This window comes from Halichondria panicea, chromosome 1 (assembly GCF_963675165.1).
Source record: "Halichondria panicea chromosome 1, odHalPani1.1, whole genome shotgun sequence".
NCBI classification, from domain to species: Eukaryota; Metazoa; Porifera; class Demospongiae; order Suberitida; family Halichondriidae; genus Halichondria; species Halichondria panicea.
Window position 1 is genome coordinate 4,644,569 of NC_087377.1, and position 7,860 is coordinate 4,652,428.

At 41.3% G+C, this 7,860-nt stretch overlaps 1 long non-coding RNA gene across 2 annotated transcripts; it reads right to left on the bottom strand.

Annotated features, from left to right (window-relative positions):
- Positions 1-347: 347 nt before the first annotated feature.
- LOC135337502 (uncharacterized) lies at positions 348-7,831 on the bottom strand. 2 transcript variants are annotated; one of them, XR_010395153.1, is made up of 7 exons: positions 7,698-7,831; positions 7,405-7,440; positions 7,283-7,340; positions 7,106-7,228; positions 2,276-2,378; positions 1,293-2,177; positions 348-1,203 (listed from the first exon to the last, which is right to left on the bottom strand). It is a non-coding gene; the product is annotated as an uncharacterized LOC135337502 (long non-coding RNA). The 2 variants fall into 2 exon arrangements; XR_010395152.1 differs by having other exon boundaries at positions 350-1,203; positions 2,276-2,492.
- Positions 7,832-7,860: the final 29 nt, after the last annotated feature.

The window sequence follows — 7,860 nt, forward strand, 5'->3', positions numbered from 1 at the left end:
TACATGGAACATGGTAGCCCAGGGCCAGGGGTACAGGCATGCAGTCAGTGATGGTATAAAGCTGCATGAGCAGCTGCAGTCTGGTGCAGCTGCAAGCACCATGTGCTAAGTATGTTTGAGGCCTTGCCCTGTTATTCCTGAACGCCCCCTCATGCCACACCTATAATTATTATATAGTTCCAGCTTATAATTATAGTCTCGAGGCCAAACTCTCCTTATCAGAATCTGGCCTCGAGACTAGCTAGAGTTAGAGGCTAGAGAGAAGGTAGCCTCGATCCCAGGCCGCTCTTCAGGCCAGGCCTTGTGAAGGAGGCTAGAGAGAAGGCTGCCTGCACTGCACTGCACTGAGTCTGAAGGACTCTGGAGGCTCCTGACTTCTTCACTGCCACTGTAACTTACCATGCCCAGTCACAAGTCTCCAATTGCTACATACACAACTAACATGAGCATGCAAAGATATAAGCATCAGGGCAACTGAGATGTTTCAGTGTAGACAATTTATTACGAGCTAGGGTAATCGAGTATAGGTTGAGTAGGTTGAAATCAGCGATGCAAACTTGCACATATCTTTTAGTAGAGTTCTAGCTGTAACTTTATAATTTGTTATTGTCACACATTAATGTTAATTTGACAATGAACGGTAACTTCCACTAAATGTGAGATCAACAACGCTTCGACAAAATGACAACACATGTGTTCAGATAACAATCTACCATTATAACAACAAATATATTAATAGTTAGATAAACTATATTAATAGTTAAATAAACTATGATTTGTCGTTATAACAATAATTGCAGGAAATTGACAAACGTTTTGTCAAGATAACATTTTGTGCCGGTAGCAAACTGTGTCACAATAACAAAAGTGCTTTTGCAGTGTAGCAGGGGAGACAGTAGAGTTTGCCGTTAGGTTGGCGGCGCTTCATGGACTGCAGCACCGAAACAACCATAATTATATTCTTCGTCAGTATATCTGCACGTATACGTTTCATCTTGGACTCAAGCTCAGCTATCTTCTGTTCCATCTCACAAAATGAATATACCAAGTAAATGAATGTCTGCATGCCAAGTAGTTTTAATAACTGGATTGTTTAGCTGATGATACTCGAACTGTTGTCGAGGTATAGACACAGCGGCGGAGGTAAAACGACTCGAACTGCCATCAGTGAGAGATTCAGTCATCTCTCTTTTTTTATAGGATCTGCACAAAAATGGATATACGAATGCCTGCATGCCATCAGCATTATAATTATGCATTGCCGACATTGTACATGATTTATTATTACTTACGGGTTGTTGAGCCGGTCGTATTCCAGATGTTTCCTGGGAGGACACAACGGCGGTGGCAGAATACCTCAAACAGCTATCAGTAACGATGTGAGAGGAAGCAATAGAATGAAAATAACTTCAGAATGAGTTCCTTCAGCAATCCTTGTAATAATTATTTGCTTAGGTTTCTAACCTTGTCTTGTATTTGTTTAGCGTCTCTCTGAATATCAGGATTGTCCTTTACAATTTTTATGGTGTCTGCCCTATAAGTATAGTTCGCCCCTTCTCAATTAATCGTTTTCCCAAAGTATGTCTCCAACCCTCTTAGTCCCCGCGGCCTGTATCAAGTCATAGCTGATTTTGTGGTATGTAAATCTTTATTGTAAAATCTGTCCTCCACGTGGCGGCTGTGGTTTATCTGTTTCGATATCAGTCCCCTCCGCGTCGGTTTCAGGTTCTTAGTTGCTTCTGTTGACACCGTTTTCCTGAGCTCGGTGGAGTTGATAAACGTAAAGTTAAACCTTTTGGCTTGAACCACCACCCTCGCTGCCATGTTCTTCAGTTCTTTACCTCCGTGCCTCAGAAAAAAGAGGTTTGATGGCTGTATGCCGAGTTGTTGCGGCCTAACGTACTTATGATAGTTAAGATGTGCATGCAGAGCCCTGTGCCTGCGTCTTGTGTCTATGGGCCCGGAGCACCAACATATCTCCTCCTTTTGACTTTCCAGCCTTGTGTTGTTAAATTCCTCTATTGTTAGGTTCGCGACTGAACCAGGCCGCTGTGTGGAGTTGGTCATGACGGCATGCGGTAAGAGATATGTTACCGCATCTAGTTTGTCTTTATCCACAACTGCCGCCCCTCCAAGCTGGGCATGCTCAACTATTGAGTCGAAAAACTCCCAGACGGCTGCGGATCAGTTGAGAGAATTGGATAGTTGAACTGGCATGGCAACATTATACATGTATGCATTTAGCTATTTGGTAGTTTTAATAAACAAATCTTACGGGTTGTTGAGCCGGTCATACGTCAGCTGCTTCCTGGGAAGACATAATGGAGGTGGCAGAATACCTCGCCCAGCCCTCAGTTAGAACTTGGATTAGTTGAAACCTTGCAGTTGAGATAAATAGTCAATTGGTTGACCAGAATAGTTACGATGAACGGCATTATACATTTTCCTAGGTACCAATCAGAATGTGTGTTGTAGCATCCATTGTCTATTATCTGCACAAAACAAATAAATGAATGTCCTTCATTTAATATAATTATGCATTGCCAATATCATAAATAATTATAAAATTAACGGTATAGTTTTGAACGAAATCTTACGGCATTGTTTAACCAGTCGTAGGCACAACGGTGCATGGTGGCAAAACGCCTAACCCAGTGATATAGCTATAACTATAAAACTCCTCTCTATAACTCTTGTTATATCGCTCTTGGAGCAATAATTATGATGTGGAGCTTCTTAGCAATGACAAGCTTATTGTGCATGGTTTCTATTGAGTCAATTCGCGCACTTTGACCTTGGCTAACGTTCTTCTGCACTAATGGAATCCGCCCCACTACTTCTGTGGGTGGATAAGTGGTGTGAATTGAAATGCTTTGTACAACCATTCACTTTAATTTTATTTGTTGCCTCCAGTATAAAGAGTAGCAACCATCGGACTGTTCCTCCATGCTGTGCACGTGTGCCATGTTCTTGTCTTTCCTTAGAACACTTCTCCCGTTTGTAATGATCTCGGATGTTTTTTCAGCCTCTCTATAATTATTGTCTGGACTCTGCTGAAACGATGACTATTCTATAGAACTTTAATGTGTGCTACAGGTATTCCAGCTTTTGAATGATACCAGAAGCCTTAGGGTGGGCAGATGAAAAAGAATTTTGGAATACAAATTCTATAGCGCATGCAACTGGCTCCCTACAGGAGGGTGCACTAAACAGTTCTGTGGGAATAGTACCTTGTTACTATTATAAACACGTAAACGCTAAATTAAGCCTGCACTAATTTTCATTGTGGTATTCACAATCAGCTTAAAGTGAACTAGCGCCATTGTACTCTTGATCATAATTATTATCACAAAACGCAAAAACTTTTCTTTTCATCGATTTTAATTTTGTCCTTGATCTTGTAGCATGTGTAATCTGAACGTGATCCTGGATGCTGCTATTTTAGAACTTGGAGTGGAGCACTTTTTTCATCTAATATCTGACTCTAAACTTCTTAAAACTATTTGCTATAAATCCGCCACCTAAAACTGCGTTTACTTGTCGGTACAACTAAGGTTTACTCTGAGTCAAGTAAGGTTTGCTCTGAGGTTGCTGTTGTTGGTGTACAACTGTTTCGAAATTTTTCCTTTGTATATGGACAAACACAACAGTGATAATTCTTTTTTTATCGTCAGCTTGGCTTCTTATCATAACATATAGCATTTTTCTTCAGTTACAATATATTCACAGTGAAGTTAAACCGCCCATTGTGTTACAAGAAATCATTACTCATAGGAAGGCTGGCAAAAATAATAACCAACGTTGAAGGAATGAAGTGCGTGTATCTGGTTTTTCATTAAGAGTCCCGTCTCTTGTTCAATCTGAAAGTAATGTTCATAATTACTATGGTTACAGATGTTGTTGGCACACAGGCCCTGGAGGGCAGTCTGTGCATATCCTGCCTCCTTTCTGGCACACACACGACTGACAAGTGCCAGTTCTGCACCTGCAGCATCTCGTGATTGACATCTTTAATCCAGGGTGTTTAATCAGTAGTTCCTCAAGATCTACTATAGGGACTAACCTTGTTGGCACACAGAGGCCGGCCTGGGAGGCAGTTTGTGCATATCCTTTCTCCGGCCCCTCTGGCACACACACGATTGGCAGATGCCAGTTCTGCATCTGCATGTAGCATCTTCACATCTTCACACACAAACCACGGACCACAGGAGGCTAGGCTGCATGGTGGTAGTTGAGGAAGTAAGTCTCATCTGCACATCTTCTCACAATAAATTCTGCAGCCTACAAATTGTTGGTTGTGGAGGCTAGCTACAATTTAACCTGAGGTATTTTGACAAGCTGCATGTTAATTGCCAATCCAGTGTTCTCTTGTTTTGAATGGCATGAGACAAAAAGACTGCTTACATTGACTAACCTGCGTTGAGGTCATCTTGAGAGCAGGAGGAACAGCGAGTGGGCAGGTAGCTTGCAATGCCTATAACTGAAAATCAGCGCCATGCAGAATCAGCGAGAGAAAGCCAAATCAAATACTCCACTTAATTTATAATTATAGGCAAGTCGTTACATCACATACAGCAGTAACTCGAATTCACCAGAGTCACCAAAAGAATTTCATAATCCATGCAATGTTTAGCGTTTGTTTACCTAACGATCTTCACCCAGATGAGTTTGAGGCTGTTTCTATAGCTTTTCTGTACTGAACAATCTTCACCTTGAAGAAAGTTTGAATTGTAGATCTGGACAACAGAGGATGGACAAAGTGTACAACATCGTAAATTTTGGTTCAGGAATGTTAATGAAATTAACGATCTTTCCAACTGTTACAGTATAATTTTTAACAATAATGATGTTATGACACGATCTTTCCATAAAAATAACGTAACACAATAATAAATAATAAACAACAATAAAAGTTCGCAATAATAGCTAGTCCCGATTGTTCACTCCTTATTCTGGACAATCGTCAGCTGTTGGACGTGCTTGAGGTTGAGGATGACGATGGTGCTGGTGCAGGAGTATCGAGCAACGGCCTTGCAGGGGTACGGGTTCTATTGTACGGCCTGTTTCTTCCGCTGGCCCTGGTCCTCCGTCTTGGAATGTACGGCCCATGGAGTCTACATGGAGTCTACTCATGCACCGAATGGAGGAGGGGGGAATGGAGGATCGATACATTATTGGATGATTATGGACTGAAAAGCTGACACTTACGTATTGGGGCCACACTATAATTATACTTGACCTGGCCATCTATTTTTTGTGTAATACGTTGTTGATGCTTGTATCACTGTGAGAAATCACACTCGTTTATGAATATAATTTTGCGTAACACTTTGTGCATTCAACAAATCTAATTATCACGCTTTCAAATGATTATGAGTGATGTGATCAGCACTAATAATCAGGGGCGTAGCTACCATTGTTTCCTGGTTGCCCAGAAACCCCCCCAGGAGCTGCTGAGAAAATTGGGCAGGGCTCCCTATAATTGAAATCATGCAGCCCTGCCCATCTTTTCACACGTGGCTGCAAATCAATAATCAGAGCAGCACCGTGAAGCGTTTCACTTTGGCTTTGTCTCAGCTAGTTAGTCTCAGCTAGCTAGCTACCTCAAACAAAGAAGACCAAGACTTAAGTTCTAGATCTAGTATCAATCCTGAATGCTCCAGTATTCTCAGACTCAGCTCTAAGCACAACTTTATTCAGGAAGTGTACAAGTTTAGAACAATCTCAGCCACATGAAACCTCTCAGGTAAATGACATTTAATTGTTGCTCAGCTAGACTAGCAATACACAATTGGCACCTGCATGCCTAGTATGTTACGTCTATAGCTAGCTAGCTTCTCACAAACATGTAAAAAAAGTCATGAACAATAGTCAATAACAGTAGGTGTGCCCCAATCAAGAGGGTGTGGCACCGGAAGTGGGCGTGACAAAAAATTTCGCGGCGCTATCGCGCCGCTGATTTTTCTGCAGAAACCCCTGTCTCAAAAGTCTGGCTACGCCCCTGATAATTATAGTGACATTGTGTTATTACAAAATTGCTGTGTACCACGGTAGACTGGGTAGTGCCTCCTAATGAACTCAAACGATGAGCCCAAAGCATGGAGGCCACCTCACCTCTTAGTGCGGTTAACCCATCGGTTACGCCTATGCCGATGCAAAGTCCCCTTTGATGGGAGGCACCCAACGACGAGCCTCCTAGTGCGGTTAACCAATCTTTAATAGTGCCTTTGCTCACCTCCTAGTGCGGCCGGTTAATCATCATCCTTAATAGATTAGGAAATATCTTTCATTCATTCAAGGTTGCCCGTAATCACGTGATCGGGAGCTGCTACGAGTTCAACAGCATTGGACTCCGGTTCCCATGAACTTAATCTTTAATGGTATAGTTATTATTTAGTTTATTCTGTGGTGGAGGGGAGAAATTTAACGGCCTTGCCGTTACGAGTTCATTTGTTTTGTCTCAAGCTGCTTGCATGTAGCATGCATGGCAAACAACATTTATTTTATGAGTTACATGGCCAAAATTTTGTCAACTACTTTTCAAAAAAAGTTTAGACTCTGGTTTAAACTTTGTGTGGATAACACCTCTTCGTTCATTCAATGTATTAACTGCTGCTTCCAATAATTATGCCGGTTGTAACCAGGACTGGGGCGTCGCATTTCACTTTCATTTTTAGAACGAGTTTATGCTTACAGCAAAGGTAAAAACAGAAAATAGCCAGAATAAAAGCTAATACAACAGAACAAGTCACTTTGTTTGTTATCTCCTCTGTATGATACTCATGCCCACCCACCAGTAGCAGTTCCGAGTCATGGATGACAAGGGTATATAGTAAGAGGTGGGTGTGTTAAACGTAAATCCTCCTATGACAACAGTTTTATAATTCGTCGCTCAGCTAGAGTTTTCATGTCGCACAGGGTTTTATAGTTCTCATCCCATTTCTTATAATTACAGTGCCCATGCACTGCAATGGCATCATAGCTACTAATGCTAGTTCTGAATTCAATTTTAGTTTCTTCGTGTATAGTTAATTGACCCCTTCTTTCTTCCTGACACCTGACGTCTTCTGGAGGCCCCAACAACTAGTTACTCGTAGCTACGTACCCTGTGAGCTCCTGCTGTTTTGATATTATAGGGTATTGTAGAACGTCCGTATGAATATTCTTCCAGTGTTTTAAATAGCCGCTTCCATGCAGTTGTGCACCCAGTCCAGTTTACTTCACATTTCTGAAATTAAATTCCAATTCAATGAATGTACACACCCAACTTGCTCACACTCACAGGGCAACTTAAGTGAATATCTTGTTGCCTAATTCTCGTGTGGAGAGAGATGTCAGGTCTGTAATGTTGTAGACATGTAGATTACAAACTAACACCTTGGAATATAATTATAATAATTATACCTTTTCCTTAGTGACACCTGACCCCTATAGTAACTCCTGAATAGAATGAAGGCATCCCTATTTATGCATTTATTTCTTTAGCATGCAAGTATTAAATAACTTACTAACATTATGATTGGCATAAAATTAAGCATAAAATGAATGGTTAACATAGCAAAAAAGGTGGGTTTCTATATACAATACGTACCATGCACCCTTAATAGGTTGCCTAGCTAGCTCGCTCTATAATATAGAATTGTTCGTAAACAATAGTTACAATTAACACATAGAAAATCATATACATTTGGCAGTACCTGTAGTTTGTATACAGGGCATCATCATTGACACTGCAGGCAACCTTCATCAAGCCTGCATGCCCTTTCACTGAATGGGACCATGTTGCAGTCTAACTCTTGACAGTAGAGGTTTAGTAGTACGAGGGGAAGTCCCTGGGAAAAGCCCTTGAATACAGAAAGA